Source organism: Vicugna pacos, chromosome 9 (assembly GCF_048564905.1).
Source record: "Vicugna pacos chromosome 9, VicPac4, whole genome shotgun sequence".
Classification (NCBI taxonomy): domain Eukaryota; kingdom Metazoa; phylum Chordata; class Mammalia; order Artiodactyla; family Camelidae; genus Vicugna; species Vicugna pacos.
The window spans coordinates 73,364,823-73,388,417 of record NC_132995.1 but is presented as its reverse complement, the minus strand read 5'-3'; the positions used below and the strand labels follow the sequence as shown (position 1 = coordinate 73,388,417).

Here is a 23,595-nt window from a genome sequence, read left to right as displayed (position 1 = left end):
GGAGTCACACGTTGGGAAAATGCCTTTGTTAGTGTCGCATGGTAAATTGATGACCAGAGTGGGAGCACATCTGCAGAACAGTAGCCTGGGGGCCGCTGTCTGCCAGCCTGTGCGAGCTGGGTGGAACAAAGACCTCGATTTACAGCAACTGCACATTTCTAGGCTTTGGTGTTTAAAATGCGGAAAAGTAATGATGCATTAACTTCGCGTTACACGGTTAATTTTCTTGTTACTTTTGTGTGTGTGTGCATGTATATGCATGTGGGAGGTATTTTTTTTTTTTTTGGAGTGAAAAAGATCTGCATGCACATAATGTGCTTGATTTAGAGGCTACACACTGAGTGCATTCATTTGAATGACTCCATAATCACTCACTCTATTAAGTGCCTTGATGTTTTTATTTTGTTTTAATATTTGAACACCCTGGACACCTTCCAGCCAACAACAGGAAATTATTTACTGTGTCATACATCTTAAAGTATTCTGAAGGTACTAACTTATTCTTCCCCTTCAGTTTTTAGGAAGATAAAGAAGTATCTCCAACATGCTATTGCTTATTTTCTTATGTACAGGGAAGCAAACCCATGCAAAGGAAGAACTTGCCCAAGGGGCTCAGGGAAGGGCTTGACCAGTGCTTTGTAAGACCCAGGCTGGAGCACCCTCTGTGACAGAACATTCCACAGGAGAGCTCTCCGGCTGGTTGTACCCAAAAGGCTGTGACTTGAAGGCGGGATGCTGACGAGGGTAGAGAATCATCCAGAGCCTGCCCCACACCTGCTGGCGTTTGGGTGGCCTCAGGCTGAACGGAAACCCCTCTGTCTCCGCATGAACAAGAATGTGTCTGGTCACCCTTTTACAATGAATGTAGTGTTTAGGGAGAGAGGGTTTTATCCAGAATTGCCTTCAAAGTGTTGAGGAGCAGGGAGAGTTGCTCTGATGAGAATAAGATCTCCCAGCCAAGGGGCAGCGCTGCTTAAATCCCTCCCAGGAGCTGTGCTCTTTCAGTCTGAATCCAGCTTCTCTTGAACTCTCTGACTTGGGTACTCAAGAAATATCTGTAGATTTATTCATTTCTTTGGGTTAAGTGATTGCCCTCTCGATTTGGTCTCTTTAAAATGCAGACTGCCTGGAGAGATAGCATATTAAGCTGTTAATATTTACACCTCAGAGGCAGTAGATTTATAACTTTCTTTTTCTTCCCTGATGAAGGGCCTTCCAAGTAGTACAGTGGCATCGAATTGATGCTTGCAGTGAGAGGTGTTAGAAATGGGGAAGGATTTAGTCCCATCCCCAGTCTGAGCCTGGTGGTAGGGGGTGTGAGAGAGGTTGGTCGGCCAGGTGTGCTGATGCTGAAGTTGGGCACTGGAGCCCTGAGATCTGCTGCGTGGACTCGGGCGGTGTTAGGTCAGGGAAAGAACGAGAGCTCGGTAGGGGTTGGTCCTATGGGAAGCATATGCCAGGCTGGATTAGACAGACTGGAGATTTATCAGGAGAACCGCCTATGAGAAAGCACAGGAAGGGAGCTGGGAGAGCCGTCAGGTCACCGTGCAAGGCTGACCCCAGTGAATGAGAAAGAAGGAGGAAAGTTGCCTGGCAGAGTTTTGGTTTGATAAGGAGCCAGGGTCCCTTGACAGTCCCCTGTTTTCCAGGAATGGCCCTGTCTTAGTGTTGCTGCCATGGTCTGTCATTGTATGGGAACAGGTAGTGGGGAGTGTGGCCTCTGTGTGAATGAGGTGATGAATTTCAGGGAGTGGCCACTGGGCTGGTCACCCAAGTGTGCACCTTGTCAGCAGAGATCTGAAGGGTGTGTTGTCATGCCATCGTGTTTGCTGTAGACAGGGGAGCCCACTTGGAGCTCTTTCTGGGTGTGGGCCACTTGCTGGGGAGTGGAGCCGCCAGGGGTACAGTGATGTTTGGAGTGGCTAGAGGAAGATGAAGGGAAAGTGAAGATCCCTGAAGACACGCACGTTCTACAGTGTCGTGAGCGGGAAGAGAGTCTGTGCTTTACTGCTGCTCCGGCTTTCAGCTCTGCTGCTTACTTGGCTGCATAGCTTCGAGAGAGATGCTTTGAATCTCTGAACGTCGGCTGCCCCATCAGTAAAATGGGGACAATAATACTCATCTTGCGGGATGCTGTGAGGGTAAAATGAGATGATGTCTTATACTGTGCCTGCCATACAGCAGACCTTCCATAAAGGGGCAGTGTTTGTGATTCTGTTTCAAAGTGTGCTTACAACTAACAAAACATGCTTTCAGATGCATCACTTGTCATATTTTAGAACATGACCCCCAGTATAACTGCATTTGTGAGGTCAGGCCTGGCGGAGAACTCTGATATGTGACTAAGTTCATTTTCTATGTCAGCATCCCTTAAGGCTGATTTGGTTTAGGGCCGTGTAGAAATTTAGCAGAAGCTATTCTATTTGGTGACTGCTTTTTTTGACACATGTTCATAATATCTTAACATGTCAAAATGACCAAGTTGTCCTAGGTTAGAGGGATGGCATAAAGTAGCAAAAAAAAAAAAAAAGCACAGTAATCAAAAGGTAATGACGAGTCATTTGTGCAGAGTGCTTCACAGTTTATAATGTACTTCAGCAAAATTTGAGCTTCAGGGTATGGTAGGTAATAGCATTCCATTACACAGATACAGAAACTGAAGTATAGGAAGTCTTAATCTGCGTAAGAATGTCTGTGTTATGCGTGCCTTGAAGGCCACATTGAAGAAATTAGAAACTTGTTATGAACACCCTTCCAGGAGGGAGTCAGTGTACTTCACAGCACTTCAGGGGAGTGAAGGCCTTGAGTCTTGGTGTGGGGATGGAATACGACATTCCTTCGGAATGGTCACTGCATCTGATCCTTGGGTTCGTGTATTCCCAAAATTTGCTTAGGAGGAAGCGAATAAAAAGTGACAGTATGGAATACCACCTAGTGTGGTTTTAAGCAAATATGAAGTTCTTTTAAAGAACTATTTCTTGGAAAATTTGAATAATGGCTATGGCAGTCATTTGCCCATTTAGTCTCAACTTCCTTCCCTGGCCTTCCGAACCCTGTCCTGTGTCAGAGGAAACCGCTTTTCCCAGGTTCCTTCTGTGCCTTTTAGCTCGAACAGAGATGTGACCAGTGGGAGACACCAGTAGAAGACTGGAGGGCAGGACGCGGGAGAAGCCAGTGTCACTCCCCTCCTTTCTGCTTTGGGCAGCTTCTCCGGTGACGGGTCTCCTCCGTGGCCCGGGTTCCCACTCAGCACACCCATGGTGGTTCCGTCTTTGCCAGGTCAGCCCTGCCTCTTCCCTTCACGTTGGGGGTGAGAGCAGCTTCCCGTTGTTGCTTACCTCCAAGATGCCTCTCTGTCCTTCTCTGCCTCCTCATCTCTCCCTTCCATGTAATCAATTTCCTGTATTAAATGCCTTTTAATTGACATACCTAGAGTAGTTTCTTCTTTATGACTGGATCTTGGCTTATACAGTACCTTGAGTTTATTATACCAGACATTGATTTCAATTTTTAAAATTTCACCTGTCCTTACAACTCATTCAACTCTGTGAGTAGATATTGTGATTATGTGTCCCAATCTCAAGATGAGAAAGGAGAAACCTGAAGTGCTGAGATGTGAAACAAGCAAACCAAGGTCAGACAACCAGGGAGGAACTGTTCCGGGGCATGAATCCAGGTGGGTGTCAGGCAGACCGCTTCACCGCACTGCCTCTGTTGCAGCCTCAGGGCACTGCTTCCCACTTGCCGCTCCAGGGCTTTGACCTGCCGTCTGGAGGTGACAAGGACACACACAGAACTGTACATCTCCTGTCTAGGTTTGAACTTTATTTTTCACTTCTGATTAAAAAAAGTAATCTAAACTCATGGCAGAGATTTCAGAAAGAATAGAAAACAGAAGTAGAAAAAAAATTGCACGTGATAGTACCTTCATCTAGGAATCGTTATTAATATCTGGGCACTTTTTTCTTTCAGTCTTTTTTCCTATTGGAAAAAATACCCTGGAAACTGTTTTTGCATACTTTGAGTTTAGAGGAGAAAGCTGACTATGATTAGGGATCATGTCTCGCAAATACAAGCATCTGGAAAGAGAAACGAATGTACAGTAAAAACGTTGTGCTCTGTTGACCACATTGCCCTGGAAGTCTGCTCGCGTGAGTCACTGCACGTATTTGGCCAGCAGACCTGAGGTTACAGAGGAGGTGTGAAATCAGCACAACACAAGCTCTATGCACAGCCTGGAGGTGCACCTGCTAAGTCTTGCTCAGCGTGTGTCTGGCTTCTTGCACCTCGGTTTGCCCGGAAGATGGCTTTGGGATGAAATATTGGAGCTCTTTCAACTGGAACAGAACATTCTCTATTTGTTATACCAATAATGCTTTAACTTCTTGCATTTTACTAGTGTTCTCCACCTAAAAAAGCAAAACCTAGCAATGATTCAGCCCCCTGAGGTGCACTATGAAAAACCTGTGCAGCAGAATGGCTGCAGCTAAGGTAGGCACCAGGGGTGAAGTCCTGAGTTTTATTCCCTGCCCTCTCTCTGCTGCTCTGACATGTGGAGGGCGGTTCGCGCCGCCTTTTGCCATGCTTCAGTGTTCCCAGTCAGGGACAGGCAAGTGGACCTGGCAGGTATTTTTAGAAAGGTGTTGTAGGGATGTAGAGGATTCTAGGAGGAACGCTGCTTGCTGTATCCTCTTTCAAGCTGGGCTCCCGTTCTAAGAGCCCTGTTGATGAACTAGGACTCATTTCAGTGATTGAAGATGCTTCTGTGACCTAAAGGTGTGACCTGGGATTCTCCTTAAACTACAAATGTTTGTACCCATTCACCAGTCTGAAAAGTTCCTAGGAGCTGTCATTGTATGTAGGTAGATTTTCTTTCTGTCTTGCAGTTTTTTGCTTCCTCTGTGATTGCCCTTTTCACTCACCTCCCTCCCCAAGGACTGGCCCAACAATTACTTTGGTACAGAGTATAAGAGAAAAACAGGGTAAAGGCAGCCGGAGGCACCTGCCTGGATGGAGCAGGGAGCAGATTATCACCAGTAACGCAGGGAGATGGTAGAGCAGGTTGACCTTCCATCTGGAGGAAGAGAAGGGGAGGAGGAGGAGGAGGAAGGGGAGCAGAGGCATCATAGAATCCCGCAGGTGAGAGTCAGAGGGAGCTCCCTGGCCTGGAGGTAACTATGAGAGGATGACAGAGATTGTGATGTGCTTTGTTCCAGGAGGCTGCTTAATTGAAATGATGAGGTCGGGGCTGGGAAGGGGAAAGAACCAGCTGCAGTCTCTGTGGCAAGTGAAGATCCTGTGAGGAACCGTAGTTAAGCCTCGGATCAAGGAACTGGAGCAGGGAAAGGTCTTGGTTCCAGCTTCTGCTCTGTTAGCACACTGCAATCTCTGGCACTAGTAAAGCTCTCTGGAGGGGATATGTGTACAAATGAAATGATTTTATCATTTTTGGGGGGAGTGGAGGAGGAAACAAAAACCTGATACTTTTTAAGACCGTAAGATTGTGAAACAGTATTCCTCAGGATGGTCCATCTGAATGTATGAAATATTTTCTTAAAACCCTCATTTTTCCTATTTCCTTTTTTTTTGTAATTTCATATTTAACTTGGTTGTGCATCTGTAGCTTTTTGGCCTGTTTTAGATTGTTTTCATGGTAGTTGTTCCTTGGTGGTTGTGTTACGGACTGACGTATTATGCCCAGGCTAATGAACACCTGCTGTTTGGGAGGCCAAGAGCACCCCTTCCTCTATCCCCTTCCCTGGGGACAGAATGCCTTTTGTGATGGACACTGTGTCTGTCCACCAAAGCCTGTTTCCTCTTCATCCTGGGCACCCCGTTGTTACCTGACCAGAGCTATGTTATGAGTGAGAAATAAACCTTTACTGAGTTAAACCACAGAGGTTTAGGGGCTTATCAGTTTCCAGTAATTAGTAGTACCCTAACTTAAACAACTTTTATTTTGGGACCTGCTTTTCCCCTCCATGTAGGCAAAGCCATGTTCTTAAAGCCCACAGGTCATCTGCATTCCCATCTCCACTGTTGATTCAAGGGTGGCCACCTGATTCAAACTGAACCAACTTGTATCTTATCCCTGGCTTTTAAAACTCAAACCAAGATAGTCAGGTCTTCTCCAGCAGTGGAAGATACAAGATGTCAAACTCAGAACAATCAGGAGCATAGGTGAGAGAAAACAAAGACAGAGAAAGTCAAAGGGAGTCAGGGAGGGAGAGGGGAAAAGGGAGAGAAGCGGGAAGAGAGACTTTTTGAGTCTCTGAGTTCTCTTGGCCTTTTGCCCATCTTATATCTCTGCCTTCTCCATAATTTAGGTGTGACATTCTCTAACATCTTTCCAATAAATTCCCATTTGTTGCCTAAGCTAGTTTGGGTTGGCTTCTGCAGTTTGTGACTGGAAGAGTAGTGGCTAATACATGCCATAGGAGGTTATTTATTGAATTGTAATAAAATATTGAAGTCCATCGTAATAGTTGCCCAAAGAATCAATCTTGTCGAGTATTTACATATCTAATATGACAGTCCAGTTGTTACAGAAGCAAGAAGGTAAAAACAGCAGGTTTTGATGTTTAAAAGCTTGCAATCTAGTTTGGACATTAAATACACACTGTATAAACCAATGCCACACACCATGTATGGATAAGTAGAAATTGTTAGATATTTGGCATAGAGAATACTGACAAAAGTGACTGTCTTGAGTACGGAGAGAGGTCCTGCTAGAGTCATTGGGAAATTCCTGATTGGAATATTTCTTGCTTTTCCCCCAGCTGAGACACCCATCAGTGGATAATGTTTTTAAATAAGGGGGGAATAAAAGACTAGTAAAATCTAATTTTAAAAAGGCTTAAAGTCTATACAAATATTTTAGAATGGTTTAACACCAGACAACAATTTATAGAGCCATGTCTGGGAATACTCATCATCCAACAAAAACCAGACTTCATTTGAACCATTGTCCCGCTGTTCTTTAAGTTTTGGGAATACTGAGCTACTGAGAGTTCCCCTGTCCTAGACACAATTAGTTTGCCTACTTCCTCTGTTTGAAGATGCCTCCTTCCACCCTTAGTAGTTGTTGCAGAAGTAGATCTGGGCAGCCAGGCTCACAGTGGAACACACCAGTCACAGCTGATTGGACCAGGGGTGATCACCTGACCTAAGCCGAACCAAGCAGATTACTTCTCTATATACATAGTTTGGACAGTGAAGTGTTGAGGCTTTAAGGCCTGTAGAATTAAGGTCATGTTTCCAGGTAGCCAAACCCGTGGGCTAGCTGTCAGAACTATGTAAGCAGAGTAAACCAGCAAGCAGAGGAAGCTGATTAGCAGAGAGGAGAACGGGGCATGGATTCGGGTTGAAGTGGAGATGAGCGGGTGTGTGGCGCTAGTTCCTGGCGTCACTGCCTGAAATTGGTTTCTTTACTAGTGTTTTAATTATATTAATAATAAGCCTCCTTTTCAATGGAGCTTAGAGTTGGGGTCCGCTTCTGATAGACAAATAACCTGTGATCAAGGTGTCCCCAGACACGTTTCCTTCTTGGGCCTGTGGTTCTCCCGTGGACAGGGCACTGTGTGTTCTGAACAGTGTATAGGAGACAGAGAAGGGGTTGGCAAAGGAACAGGGCAGTGGGGACACGGATCAAAGCAAGGTTCGGCTGTGTTGGAGAACAGAGGGAGGAACGATCTTCGGCATTTCTGAGGGCCAGATGTTTGTGGTGTTGGCACCATTTTGTCTGGAGTCAACGGGCTCACGACATGCTGGATACCCCAGAGAGGTCACTTTAAATGACCCCGGCCGTGGGAGAAGCCGAGACTATTCCAGGAATCAGTAGTAACTCATTTCTGTAGCACGGCAAGGTTCAGCTCAGGGCAGGGGACCACCCAGATGTGCATCAGATGTTTCCGCTAGAATTCAAATGAATCACGTTTGAAGACACTACGCTGCTTCCCATCAGGGGTGAGAGGTGTATGTGCGAAGTGGTGTGAGCTCCGCAGGGCCGGAGGAGCATCCCCGCATTGCGGAGGAGGGCGGTGACGAGGAGTCTCCCCGCAGAGAAGCCCCAGGACGAGGGTACTGATTGGAGGTGAAAGCAGTGAATGTAAAGTTGGAGGGTTTTTCAGTTTAATCCGACACCTGTCATTCCTGGAAGAATGAACAGTTCGAAGTAAAACCTCGTCCATGTTAATGTGTAAGAAGAGCTCTGGGTTAGGGAAAATGGGGCCCAGGAGGTCAGGGCTGGGGAGCTGAGACAGAGCAGAGGTGTCCCTGGTAGTGTTCATAACACGTGGACCAAGCAGATTGCTGTTTTGAAGAATTAAGACAATGATACGCTGAAAGCAGCTATTACAATGCTGAGCTCAAAATGGAGATTCAAAAAATATTAGTTCTCTTCTCCTTTCGAAGAGCAGAGGAAGGTTTAAAAACAGACTCCTGACTCCTAGAGAGGAAAAATGCGTTGGAAAAGCACAGATGTGTCGTTCTGGTGTGCAGAGAAGCCAAATTTTCCATTCTGGGGAGAGGGATTTTTTTTTTCCCTAGCTAAGTGCTTTCCTGGAAAGACAGAGTGGCTGTATTATTTTTCCCCCTCTGCTATCCCGGGAGGTAGAGAGAACACCCAGCCCCATGCTTCCCTCATCTCCTTGTGCTCCCATGGTTTTCGGCAAAGTCGCTGGTCAGCCCAGCAGCCTGAATCCACCTGCTGGGGTGTCCAGGCTCTGCAGAGCGCAGCTGGGCTCAGGCGCTGTCTCAGGTAAGTAATGGGCACTTTGGGCTGCAATTTCTATTCCTGAATAGGCCTCCTATCTCAGAGTCATGCTTCAACAAACACTCAATTAAAAAGAGAAAACCTCTGGGTGATGGCAGGCACCCTATTACTGAGAAGCAGGGGATGTTTACTGAAGAAAGCAACTTCTCCCTAGTTACTAGTAGCCTAGCGAAGATTTATGAGCCAGTTTGTCCCACAGCGATCAAACCTGAAATGTGAAGTTTAAACCGGTGCATGTTTTTAATCAACCAAGCAAATTAGGCCATGAGAGTTGCTTAAGATTAGGAATTAGGCAAAGAGATAGAGTGTTAAGGCCACAGCTAAGAATGTGCAGGCCTGGGGTGGTACTGTTAGCAAAATACAGTAATTTTAGGCATCTGCAAAATGAGAAATCAGTATTATTTTTATCAAATGCCACTCACAGCTCATGACCGTGCTCTTAAAAAAATACGTTTTCTTTCTGGAATACAGAAGTAATCAGAATTTATTCACGTGGCCGAACTCTGAGAGTTTTTGACATCCATGGGCAATCCTGTCTGATGGCTACCGCTCAGATAGATGGCGCTGTTCTTTGAAGAAGTGTAGTTAGAGAGATGGCAGTTTAAAGGCTGTAAGTTACAGGCAAAGTGAGGGTAACTTTACATACTAATTTCTGATGCGTGATACTGTGTGGTTTTCCGGAGAGTGAGTCACTGAAAGGAAAGGGAGGAGGGAATGTGACTTTCAGGTGCTATAGAAATACCAAGGTCAACTGTCTTTTCCCCTATAGTACTCCTTGTGTAAATGAGAGCTTTGGTACCTAAAACTCTGGAATGTTAACAAACCATGGTCATTTCTCCCACATGTGTTACTTTGACAGACAGTCTTCTCTCTCCCCCATTAGGATTCTGTGAATAGAGACTTTAAAGTATCCTCTATCCTTAGCCCCTAAGGGGCTCTCCAGGTCGAAGGTTGTTACTGGTCACGTGCATGTTTCTGAGCAAGATATGGCTCTTCACCGTTCTGTCTCAAGAAATCCATCATTGCCTGTGACCTTACAGATTAAGAAGTTCTGAAAATGGAGGGGTGGGGGTGGTCAAAACTTGTTCAGTAACTGAAAATTCTCAACATGTTTTCTCATTGGTCCTAACCGGAACAAGGTAATGCTGGGGAAGCGACCTACCTGGGGCTGTGCTAAAACTAGGGGGCCCAGACTCCGTGCCCTTCAAGCAGGCAGGTCACCCAGCAGGGCCGTTCCTGGGGGTGTAGCCAGGAGATGAAGGGAAGAGTCGCGGAGTTGACAGCAGCACAGCCTTCAGTGAGCAAGAAGCACGGACATCAGAGGCAAAATTGCCAGCTGAAGATAGTCTGTCTTCTCAGAAGGCCTGCTGGGGGCACGGCGGGGAAGTTATGCAGGTGTGGGGAGTCCGTCGTGCCCCTTTCTCTTCTCTCTCTTCTCTTCCACTGATCTTGCTGGGTCACCACACGGCCCCAAGGTGCTAGATTCCAGGGACAAAATGGGGAATGATAGACACACAGTCTCTGTCCTTAGGGGGCTTATAGGCCAGTGGGGAGGAGAGATAAACCCGGGTAAGTGCACACAAATAAAGTCATTCCAAACTGGGATTAAGTGCTATGAAGCAAACAGTCAAATTCTGAGGTGAGGGGTAGCACGATGGTACACTGCCTTTCGTAGGGCGGGCGGGGTATGCTTTCGAAGAGACCAGTATGCAGATAGAGATCTTCTCAGTAAGGAGAAGGGAGAATTGCAGAGTTTTAGGGGAAAGAGATCAGTGAAGTGTGGAAGGAAGGCAGTGTGGTTGGAGATAGCACGCCGCTGGAACAAGGAAACTAAGTGGAACAAGACTTCGTATGGGGACCGTTGCTCCCTGGACTGACCCTGGTGAGCACTCATTTCGTAAAGTGTTTCAATGTTGAATCACTGTGGTGTTCATCTGAAACCAGTAATACTGTATGTCAGTTATACTTCGGTTTAAGAAAAAGGAAAACGAAAAGACAGCCCAGGCACGGTGACGAGCTTTCCTCTGGTCACTCACCTGTCATCGTGGTACCTTCCAGGCCACCTGGGCTTCCACTGGAAACCCCTTCTAAGGAATCCGGCTGCTCTAAATTACAGGTAACAGGAAACCAACCCAGCTGATGTGGGGCGCAAAGGGGACTTACTGAGCTGTGAGCAGGTCAGGGTGCAGCCGACCCCGTGGCTGGTGGGAACCTGGGAGTGAGGGTCACTGTGGCTCACTTCCTCTGTCATGTGGGTCTCCTTCATTTTCCTCAGGCAGACAGGCTTCTCCCACAGATGACCTGGGACAGTGTTTCCGACAGTGGCTGGATATGTGTCTTCACACATTTGTCACCGTTAGTTCCAGTTTGACTCATCCTTGGTGAAGACTCTCCTTTCCTTGGCTTTGGTCACATTCCTGCCTAAGAAGGCCGCGTAGGAGGAAGGGCAGCTCCCCTACCAATGTGGGACCTGTGTGTGTGTAAGAAAGTGTAATCTGGATGTGCAAGTGTGCGAGTATGTAAGTGCACTTCAAGAATATATGAGTGTGTAGGAGGATGAGTGTGTGGGTGTTTGTGTGTATATATACATGGGTGTGTGTGAGAGTATGTGTATGGGGGTCTGTGTGTGAATGTGAGTGTGTGTAAGTGTGATTGTGGATATACATAGGAGTACGTGTGTGTATGCATTTGTGAGTATGTGTATGTATCATGGGTTGAGTTATGTCCCCCACCCCCCACATTCACATGTTGAAGTCCTAACCCCTAGGACCTCAGAATATGACCTAATTTGGAGGCAGGGCCTTTGCAGAGGTAGCTGAGTTAAAATGAGGTCGTCAGGATAGGCCCTAATCCACTATGACTCGTGTCCTTATAAAAAGGGGAGATTTTGTCACAGAGACACTCATAGAAGGGAGACTGTGTGAAGAGATACAGGGAGAAGATGGCCGTTTGTCAGCCAAGAAGAGAGGCCTAGCACAGATCCTTTCCTCACAGTCCTCAGAAGGAAACAGGCCTGCCTGCACCTTGATTTCAAAGTTTTCGCTTCCAGAACTGTGAGACAGTACCGCCCAGTTTATGGCACTTAGTTATGGCAGCCCGAGCCAACTAACACAGTGAGAGAGAGAGAGAGAGAGAGAGAGAGAGAGAGAGAGAGAGAGAGAGAGAGTGTGTGTGTGTGTGTGTGTGTGTGTGTGTGTGTGTGTGTGTGTGACTGTGGGCACTGGAGTGTCCGTGTGTGTGCTGACTGGGAGGGGCCCTAGTCAGAAATCAAAAGATGTCCATAATGCCTCGTCCTTTTTTTCGCTTACCCAGTCCTAGTCACATTCCCAGCACACACGCCCCCCTCCTCCCCGACATCTTTCATGGGCTTTGGTACTCTGGGAGCAATTCATGCTGCCGCCAATCAGATGTGTGATTCACAGTAACCTTGAGGCGAACAACCTTCCTCATTAATCTCTGAACCCCCAGTATTTGTCGTAAGGCTCAGCACATAGTAGGTACTCAGATAATCTTCATTTATTTACTTAACCTTCCATTTGAAATTTTTACTATAAAATAAAACTGAGAAGTGTATAAAACAAGGCTGTAGCCTAATGTCTCATCATGAGGTGAATGCTGCGTGACTACTACACAGAGCAGGAAGGCAGCATTGCCAGGAGGCCCCGCCCTCTGCATGTCCTGTTCTAGTATGTTACCTTCTGTTTCCCTCAAGGGTAACCATGCCGCTGATTTTTATGGTAATCCCTTCGTTGGTTTTCTTTATAGTTTAACTATCGGCTTGCATCCCTAAATATGATAGTTTAGTTTCCTTGGCCAGTAATGGAGAAGTGTTCAGCCTCACCAGTAATCAAGAAAATGCCAATCAGAAACATGACATCCTGGCACTACGCACACAGCAGAATGAAGAAATGTGAAATGACTGGTTGTGGTGACAAGGGTGTTAGAAACAGGAAATTGCAAACACTGCTGAGGCTACATAAACACTTTGGAAATGTCTGTCTTTTTCTCAGGTTGAACTTCTGCAGGCCCGCTGACCCCATAGTTCCCAACAGAAGTACGTGCGCACGTGCACCGAAGACAGGCTCGTGAATTTTCATAGCAGCGCAGATGATAACGATGTGATGAGGGAAAAACACGTTGTTTTTGTTTGCCACAGCTTGCTTACTAGTGAAGTTAAGCACCTTCTCATGGTTATTGGTCATCGATGGCATGGATCCTTTGATGGTTTTCAGACACATCTGCAGAGATTCTCTTTGGGCACCCAAGTGGAGGTGCCACCTAGGGAGCTGGGTATACATATATGGAGTTCATGGGAGAAGTCAGAGGACAGAGATGTAAATTTGTGGCCATCAACACGTAGGTCGTAGTGAGAGCAATGGAAAGAATAAGATACGAGTGTTGACTGAGAAGAAGTCTGAGGACTGAGCCTTGGATGGAGTGAAGAATCCAGTGAATGAGATTGGGAAGTAACAGACAGTGAGGTAAGAAGAAAGCCAGAAACATAGGATGTTCCAAGTTCAAGGAAAAAAAAAGTGTTCCAGGAAAGAGGGAGAGAGAAGTTATCAAATGATGCTGGAAACCTAAACTAGATGACAACTAAGAAAAAGCTATTAAATCTGGCAATTAGAAGGTCTTCAGAGACCTTGAAAGGAGCAGTTGTAATGACATAGAGGGAATATTAACCTGAATAGAAGGGGTTCAGGAAAGAATGGTAAGTGAGAAATTGGATACAGAGAGCATGGACACTCTTGAATAGTTTTGCTGTGAACAGGAGCCAAGAAATGGAGGGGGAGATAACAAGAAGATGTGGGGTCAAGGGAAGGCTTTTCTTTTTTAAGAAGGAGAATATTGCAGTTTGTTTGCTGATGTGTTGATCTGGCAGTAAGCCCCAAATGCTTACTCAGGATGCACCAAAGTCCTTGAGCAGGCAAGAGGGGATGGATCCACTGTGTAAAGGGCAAGGGTGGCTTCAGAAAGGACAAGACAGCTCAGTTATGGTGATAGGACGACAGCCCAGGTTGGGGCGCAGCAGCAGATTGGATGCCAGATTTGGTTGTAGGATGAGAAAGTTCCTTTTTAATTCATAAAATAAGAAATGATGTTATCACTCGAGAGGAATGTGTAGGAGCTGCTGGAGTTCTGAGCAAAAAATGTGAGTATACTTGTCTCAGAGGGCAGGGGAATGAACTGGCCAGGGCCATTTGCTGGAATTCCAGGTTACTGTTGAGGATGTCGTTGAAGTTTGTGGTCATGATTTTAAAAAGGGATTAGTCAGATAGGTTGAGTGTTTTTCTCCAGCATTTAGTGTTGGTTTGGGTGTAGGCATGGAGTAGGCAGGAAGCTGAACTTAACCAGGATTGCAGTTTTTTCAGCTGAGTACATGGTGGGAGGGATGAGCAGGAGAGTTGAACATGTGAGATGTCGAGACTGGGGGAAGGGCCAATCTTCCAGGATGAAGTAATCCCTCACAGACACAGTTACGGAGAAAGAAGATCATTTAGAGAAAGAAGGTTCTGGGTCAGCATACTTAACTGATTTTTTGTTTGCTGATCTCAGAAGAAAATACTAGGACAAGATCTGCTGCTGGAAAAAATTTGTTTAAATCATAAGCAGATGAAAATGCTTTGATACTTAAAGAATATTCTCGTCCTAGATGTTTTTAGCCGCTTATATTTAACCAGCTATAATTCTTCTTAAGCACCATTTTGTTCAATCTTTTGAAACTGAAGATTAGTCTTTCAATGAGAAATCTGCATTTCATTGTAAAGATGGAACACAATGCCTTCGGCTCACTTATTCTGTGGAGGAGCAATCTTATTTTGGTAATATATCTTTAGCATATTGTAAAAACAGTGATTGTAGCAAATTTATTTCAGGCAAGACAGACTGAGACATGCACATGTATGGCTCAAGGGGCATGAAAGACACAAACTCCTTTTTCCACACTTCAAGTAATGAAAAATTCAGGGGTGACGTCAGTTATCTTTGATTTCAAATTGGGTGTCTGTGATAAAAGAACCAGTGAGGGGGAAAAAAAAGTAATTTCAGAATGAGAGATTATTGTAATTAGAGTCAGCAGCAGATCTCTGTGCTATGAAGATGTTTCTTTACTTCCTGCTTCTTTTGGGAAAATACAAAATCTTTTTTCCCATTAGGTCAGACCAGTTGTCATTTCTGTCTCAGATTCTAAATATTGTACCTTAGTAGAAATTGCATGGAAAAAGGTTGAGGTTCTCTCCATGGGCCTCAGCCTCATTCCCAAATGATTTTCTAGCAAGAAGAATCCACAGTTATATCCACAATGGTATCCACCCTCAGCCATCCAGCCCCGACCACGTGACCGCCCTTGTGGATTTTGAGTCCATTCCCTCTTGTGCATTCCTGTTATTGTTGTCCTCACTCAGACCCTCGGCGTCTTCCGGCTGCACAGTTACCGTGTTTTGTGACGAGGTGAGCATGATGGCGTCAGTCTGGACCAGTTAAGGGAAGGCTGCTCTGCGGGGGTGGGGTTTGAGTTAGGTATTACAGGATACTACAGGCAGGAAGGGCGCTCCAGGTGGGGAGGATGTTTCGAGTGAAGGAAGCGTGATGAGAAAGCATAAGGACCGTTCGGACGGTACCGAGTTGAGCAGCTGACCAGCAGTCTCCATTAGGGAAGATGAGGCGGGCAGACTGCGTTCGGGCATGACTTAGCAGTGGCACCCTGATTACTCAGTGAAGGAGACTGGGCTGTATTTGGGGAATTGAGAACCACTCCCCCCTCTTTATTTTTGGTTGAAAAGAAGCTAATTTTCAGTTTCCTGATGTCTTAGATTGCCCCGAGGAAGAAAATAGGCAGGTCTTACAGAGAATGGTAGTAACAGTAGAAAAGTGCAGAGGAGGGGCAGGAGCAGCAGAGTCTGCTGGGGAGACCCACTGGCTAACGTGGCTCCCAGTCGGGGCCGGTGGGAAAACACTAGTCAACTGAACACACCCCCTCTACGCCGTCGGCAGGACATTGGAATATTTTCTGTTATAATAAACTTTTTGTTGTAATTGTAATTGCCATAGAAGGATCTGGCCTGAGGACTCAATTTTGCTGCAATAAAATGTCATAATTTTAAAAGCTTAAGTCTGATAGAAGCCTAAGTGGAAATGCAGGCTCTAACAGAAGTTCTAATTTTGCCTAGAAATAGGGCAGCAAAGCAATTTCTACAAAAAAGACTTTATGCTAATGAAGGAGATTGTTTCACAAGGTGGAGATGGCCAGTGGCACATTGAAGAATTTGAAAACCCATCATCCACTTCACTGTTTCCTACACTGTGCCTAGTACTAAGCCTGGCAGGTGGGTGCTTGAGGAATGTCTCTTGAATGAATATGAAGCGTTGTGGCCTTAGAAAGTGGTACTTACAATATTTACTCAGCTTAAAATGTTTTTTTTTTATTGTCACAAACTAAGATTATACAGTAGAAACAAACCAAAAAAATACCCCACCATCTCCTCCAGCTTTTAAGATTCTCCAGCCCAGGATGAAGCATAATTTGAAGAATCCATAAAGCAAGTAGATTTTGGACACTTGATTCTGATAAAACTGTCACATACTTGTTGAAAGCATCATAGCACAGGGAGGAGATAAGCTGATAACTTAGTGTTTTGAATTCTTGGGAGAGTGTGGTTCTGTTTACCAAGAAGCTTGATTCTATTTAAAAAATGCCAGATATTACAGTAGAGGTGTTTACGTGCCCCTGTTGACCTTCCCTGGAACTTACTACTTTTTAACTTTCAAAGCCTTTTTGCTGTTGGCAACGTCAGTAGGGAAAGTAATGCTGAACCTTAGACCAATTGTTTAATGGTGGTTCAGGGCTAAATCGGGGTGGAATTATATGTATGAGCGGCTACAGGAGTTTGGGGTTCAGGGGTCTCACTCTAAATTCACAATCCACACAGGAAGAAATGGGGTTTTGGGTAAAGAATCAAAAGTGGGTGGCTCATGCTGTGAATACTGTGTTGCTTGGAGGGCCCCCAGTGATGTGACAGCATCCAGCAAAGCCAAAGGGTTGTGCATGCAGGTTTGGTCTGACAAGGGAGTGAACAGAAGCTCCTCTTTAGCAAGGAGCCTGCTGAAGTCTGAAAGAGGAAAGATGAAAGGGCGAAGGTGGGAGCATTTTTTCCCCTCAGTGCTTGGTTAGTGCTGCCATCCAGCATACTGGCGAATAGGATTTTTTTTAAAACTAAATTTGTAGTTGTTAAAAAAGGAAGTTGGAAATACATTGTCACTGAAGGTGTGTTGGGGTTCTTCTCCTGGGAGAGAAGGCTCCTACTTAGGTGAGAAGTGTACCCGGATTACAGGTTGAAATTGCAAAATGAGAATAAACCTTTATCTGGTGGTTTCTTTATGTCTCCTCCAGTGAATTCTGACTTTCGATCAGAAAGAGAGGATGGATTTTCTTGCCTTACAGCTTCCGGGGAGACATGCTGTGGGAGTCTCACTGCTTCGAAATAATCCGTGGATGTTTTGTGAAACCTTTTGACCTGGCTGGGAGCCTGGGGCTTTTGAGCATTCGAGAATAATAGGCAGCATTGAAAAGGAGTGGATAGAATGTTTTATTAACTGTAGCTATTTTTATTAACTGGAGTCAGGGGAATATCAGAAAAGATCAAAATTGAGGAATTCTTTGAAAAGCCTTTATTTTACATTGGTTTTATTTTACATTGCTTCGATGCTTTGCTCCGTGGTATGACAGACACTGCATTTTATGCCCTAACAAATGAGAGGGCCAAGATGAGGCTTTGAAATTTTTGTTTGTTGTTGAAAGTGGGGGGAATGTGGAGTGGGGGAGAGAGAGAAGGAGCGAGAGAGGCTGAGAGGTAGTGGTAACTTTTTTGAGAGCAATTTCCTTCCTTCAGAATTGATACTACTCACAATAAAGGTTTACCACCATTTATCCCCCTCTCCCAGCCATTCTCATCTGGTTGTGTTACCTGTGGTGCCATTCAGTAGGTCATTTTGAGTTCAAACTATGTGTAAAGCATGTGCTGAGGTGTGTAAGGATTTAGAAATAAGTCATTTGGAGTCTGGGTTCGCAGTCTGTTGGTTGGCCTTAGTTCTCTGCCTCTTGTGGGTTTATTACCCTTTCCACCCTCTATTTCCCAGCCCCCAAACTCTAGGCCTAATTTTTTTTTTAAATCTGGTGGTTTTTTTTCTTTTTTTCTTTTTAACATTTTTTATTGATTTATAATCATTTTACAATGTTGTGTCAGACCTAATTTTTGTACTTAGCACTTGAAACTGCTAAGAATTTTTGGTTATAAGAAATGGAAACTGATGCTAGCTAATTTCAGCAGAAGAGGTATAGACAGATATGCAAGTTGCTCATGAGACCAAAGAACCAGATTTGGAACAGACAGGAAGCACGTAGCTCCAGTAGTTCTGCATAGAAGCAGCCACCCAACTGTCTTGCCAGAATGAAGGGCTGTCTTAGTAATAGTGGAATGCTAGCTACTTTACTATTACTCTCACAATTCAGATTCTAGGAAGGGAGGCTCTGATTGGCCAGTCAGGGTCGTGTTGATTGATGGTGCGAGCCTTCCAGTTTTCCAGAAACAGAGCTAGTGCCTGCTCTATTTCCCTGTAACTGAGTCTGGACTGAATTTCCGGCTTGTAATCTCTAGGCTTTTCAGGGTGGGTCACTGCTGCCTGCCGTGAAGACTCTCCAGTGGATGTAATCTACTTGACTGGATAAATTTATTGAATCTCTTTTCCATACATTTTGTGGGCACGTATAACGGATAATCCCTGAGATGAGTGCCACGTGGCTGCACAGTGAGTTGAGGGTCACAGGAAACAGGGCATAAGGATAAGCAGTCAAGCTTGCGGTCCCAATTCCATGCTCTGTTGTAAGGGAAAACCATGGCGCAAAATGAGTAAGGCCAGACACGCAAGTGATGTGCAGGGCTTAAGTGACAAACCGCGCCATGCTGGGATGAACTGCGACTAAGAAATTGTATAAACAGTATGAATATGGGGCTCACCTATGGTGCTGATCTTTGCTCATATCAGGAGAGATCTGGCTAGAGATTGGATGAATGAGCTATTTGTGAGGCGATACAGAAAAAACCCTCAGTGTTTTTAAAAGTGTTTTTGACTATAACTCACAGTAAGAATTGTGTCTTACATTGGGGTACCTGTACCCCGCACACTCCCCTGGAAGAAATGCTTTATGAAATAGTCATTATCCTTTCTGCATGTGAAACACTCTGGTCGTCTCTGTTCAATTCTGTTCTACTCTAATACTTGCCTATTCAATTTCCTAAAAAAAAAAAATACTGATTGTGAACCATTAGATTGAAGTCAGGGCTCATTAAAGGATCACCACACACAGTTTGCTAAGTACTGCAAGGCAGCTGAGTAAAGGTGCTGGAGTCTGTTAATCTAGGTTAAAATCTTGATTTTTCCATTTCCTAATTTTCCTAAGTAATTTAATGTATTAGTCAGTTTGGGCTTTCATAGCAAGATACCATGGACTGGGTGGCTTAAGCAACCTACTATTCTGGAGTATTGAAATTTGCGATCAGGGTGTCAGCAGGGCTGGGTTTTGGTGAAGACTCTTCCTGGCTTGCAGACGGCTGCCTTATTGCTAGGTCCTCACGTGACCCGTCCCTTGTGCATGTGCATGGAGAGAGATTTCTCTCTCTTCCTCCTTATACGGCCACCAATCCAACAGGACTCTTATGACCTTAATCATTTAACCTTAATTACCTCCTAAAAGCCCTGTCTCCAAATTCAGTCATATTGGATGTTAGGGCTTCAATATATGGATTTTAGAGGAAAGTAATTCAGTCTGTGAAGTTGCATAAGTTATTTAACTTCTCTAAATCTCAGTTTCTTTATCAGTAAAATGAGGGTAATAATATAGTGAGTATATTATTCATTCGTTGACAGTATTTATTGCTTATTCAATAAGTGCCGAATCCAAGAGAAAAAAGGCAGAGAAAAATCCTTACCCTATAGGACTGTTCTGAATAATAAATGAAACAATGATTGTAAATAAATGAAACGGTGTTTAGCAAAAATGTTGTGCTCAATAAACATTAGTTGTTGTCATTGCTAATTGGTGAGAGACACACCTGGTTGAGCTTGAGTCCATCTCCTGGATGTAGAAGAAGTATCTCCTCCTGTCATATTATGGGTGAGATGCTGGGTGCTGTTGTTGTTAATGTGGGTTCAGTAAGACTATCCACGTGGTTTGAATATGCTCTTCTGTGCATTCTTCACTCTACCCGGAGAGTCAGGCCCAACACTGTGAGGAACTCAGCTGTGTCAAGATAAATGGCATGATTTTCCATAACTGAGATGGATAGGAATTGCAGGGACTCATAATTGAGATGGATAGATAGACATAAACACAGCTCTAATGTGTCAGATCAGTGCTATAATGAAGTTATGAACAAAGAGCTGTGGGAGCACAGAGAAAGGAGATGAGTTCTGCTTGAGGGTGAGGAAAGGCTCAGAGAAGTAACATCTGAGCTTTTCCTTCTTAATTTTCAGGTAAAAATTTAGGGTGGAGAGTGAGAGTGTTTTAAGCAGAGGGAACGGTGTGGATAGAGATGCATGCACGTGCCTGGAGAAGGATTAAGAAACCTGTGGTGGCTGGAGCCAAGTCTGAGTTCTGTCTTAGGAGACACAGAAACAGACTATCAGGGGAGTGTTAGCAGCAAAGGGTCCAGCAGTTGGGAGGAAGGAGGCAGGCACTCCAGCTCGGAGGCTGTTCTACATGAAGTGAGAGATGAGGAGGGCTTAGCAGCTGGCGATGGGAGAGAAGCAGACTCAGGTGAGAGACATTTAGAAGTTGAATTTATGGAACTCAGGGGCTTACTGGGAGGTGGTGAGACAGTTGGAGTCAAGATGACTTTAAGATCTTTGCTTTGGTAATCAGAGGGACTGTTACCTGAACAGGATGCAGATGCAGGAGAGAGTTTGGAGAAGATAATGGGTTCATGTTGGGCATGTTGAATTTGAGTTTTCTACATGGTTTATGTACTCAGTAATTTTGCGGTGAAGAAAGAAGTAACCACAGACTGATTAATGCTGGAGGATTCCAGTTCAGTTAGCTGCTGAAGAATCCATTAACCCAACTTCCCTCCCCCAAAAATTGTATTTGAAAAAGTTGAGTTTGAAAACTGATTTGAATGTCTGGCTGTAACTTAGCTGCCAACAAACTGGGAGGATAGAACCTGCCTTCTTGCTTGCTTCTGATGCTGCACACACTGTTTCTTTATTTAGAGCCTCTTACCAGTATCAATTAAACCCCAGTTAGATCTGACGTCTCGTAACCTCGCGTTGGATCGAATTCATTGCTCCAGCAGAACCCATATGGCACAGAGACAGTTGCAGGCATCCGTTCTCTACTTATGTAGAGTTACTGGCCCAGTGCCAACCAGTAATCACTGCTTTTTGTTAATAGACATGTTTGCTTTAGTCATTTCTATACACAGGGCTCTGGATTAATTAAATTAAAATCTGTCATCCATCTAAGAAACCACAAGAACTCACTCTCTCTTCTTCTGAGGGAAAGGGAATAGCAGATTTTGGCAAAATTTAAAAAAATGTGGTTGCTTGTTTCCATAAGAACATAGTAGACTATCTAAATAACCAGTGCATAAGTAATTTTTGATAATTAATAAGGGGCATAGAGTGGGTTGGGGACTTGAATAAATAATTGAGTCCTCAAAGGAATCAAGGTGAGATCTTTCTCAGGATCTGAATTGGTTGATTTTTTTTTTTAAAGCATATTTGGTTCTGGTATTTGTTACCCTGAAAGTTGACAGACAGCTTTTTGTTTGGGTGTGAAGATTTAAAAAAAGAGCCCCCCTTGCCTTCAGGTCAAAGGTTTGCTTAAGTTGAAGAAATAGCCACTAGGTTTCTTTGCACTCAGGTTCGAATGGGAAGAGAGGCAAGCTCCCAGGCAGTTCTTCAGCAGAGCCTTGCTGGAACTCTGCCTTTGGGTCCACAGCCCCGAGCTGCCTCAGCCTGAGACCGCCGCTCCTTGACACCTTCTGCTACCTCACTAATGAAACCCCCTTAGACATGCCTTATGCTAAACCCTTCTCTGAAGTCACTATTTTCAGACTAAGTTTTTCTTGCTGTAATATGCATATTGCTTTTGGTCTCTTATATGGAAGCACACAAAGATTCAAACAGTATCCCAGAGTTTCCCTGTGTGTATGAGTAACTTAGTGTAGTGTCTGACGCATATTTATTGAATGAATGAAAGATGGAGGTAGAAAGCAGAGGAATAAAACCCACATCTGTGGAATGATCTCTGATGTTTCTTTAATCTGCATTAGAAAGACTCCAATCTGCTATATACATTTGATCTCTTCTTTTTTTTTTTTACTGAAGTATATTTGATTTACAATATTGTGTTAGTTTCTGGTGTATAGCAGAGCGATCCAGGTATATATATATGCTTTTTCATTATCAGCTATTACAAGATATTGAATATAGTTCCCTGTGCTATACAGTAGGACCTCATTGTTTATCTATTTTATACATAGTAGTTTGTATCTGCTAATCCCAGACTCCGAATTTATCCCTCCCACTCCTTTCTCCTTTGGTAACTGTAAGTTTGTTTTCTATGTCTGTGAGTCTGTTTCTATTTTGTAAGTTTATTTGTATTATTTTTTCAGCTACCACATATAAATGATATCATATGATATTTGTCTGACTTACTTCACTTGGTGTGATAATCTCTAGCTTTATCCATGTTGCTGCAAATGGCATTATTTCATTCTTTTTTATGGCTGACTAGTATTCCATTGTATATATAATACCATAACGTCTTTATACAGTCATCTGTAAATCGACATCTGGGTTGCTTCCATGTCTTGCCTGTTGCAAATAATGCTGCTATGAACGTTGGGGGGCACATGTCTTTCTGAATTATAGTTTTCTCTGGATATATGCCCAGGAATGGGATTGTTGGATCATAAGATAACTCTGTTTTTAGTTTTTTAAGGAATCTCAATACTGTTTTCCATAGTGGCTGCACCAAATTACATTCCCACCAACAATGTAGGAGGGCTCCCTTTTCTCCACACGCTCTCCAGGGTTTATCATTTGTAGACTTTTTTTTTTTCCCACTCATTTATGCCTTTAATTTTGTTAATAATGTTTTATAATTTTCAGTGTACATGTCTTACACTTCTGTTAATTTTTTTAACATTTTTTATTGATTTATAATTATTTTACAATGTTGTGTCAAATTCCAGTGTAGAGCACAATTTTTCAGTTATACATGAACATGTATATTCATTGTCACATTTTTTCTCTGTGAGCTACCATAAGATCTTGTATATATTTCCCTGTGCTATACAGTATAATCTTGTTTATCTATTCTATAATTTTAAAATCCCAGTCTATCTCTTCCCACACCCCGCCTTCTTGGCAACCACAAGTTTGTATTCTATGTCTGTGAGTCTATTTCTGTTTTGTATTTATGCTTTGTTTGCCTTTTTTTTTAGATTCCACATATGAGCGATCTCATATGGTATTCTTTCTCTTTCTGGCTTACTTCACTTAGAATGACATTCTCCAGGAACATCCATGTTGCTGCAAATGGCATTATGTTGTCGGTTTTTATGGCTGAGTAGTATTCCATTGTACAAATATACTACATCTTCTTTATCCACTCATCTGTTGATGGACATTTAGGCTGTTTCCATGTCTTGGCTATTGTAAATAGTGCTGCTATGAACATTGGGGTGCAGGTGTCATTTTGAAGTAGGGTTCCTTCTGGATATATGCCCTGGAGTGGGATTCCTGGGTCATATGCTAAGTCT

At 44.0% G+C, this 23,595-nt stretch overlaps 1 long non-coding RNA gene across 3 annotated transcripts in view; it reads left to right on the top strand.

Moving 5' to 3' along the window:
• The window catches only part of LOC140698294 (uncharacterized), a 189,836-nt gene that overhangs the window by 21,418 nt on the left and 144,823 nt on the right, over positions 1-23,595 (top strand). Inside the window, exon 1 of one of the 3 annotated variants that reach the window (XR_012076000.1) lies at positions 18,370-18,577. The exons of the other annotated variants lie outside the window; for them this stretch is intronic. This is a non-coding gene — a long non-coding RNA (uncharacterized lncRNA). Of the gene's footprint in view, positions 1-18,369; positions 18,578-23,595 lie in introns of those variants that run through there. 3 annotated transcript variants of the gene reach the window in all.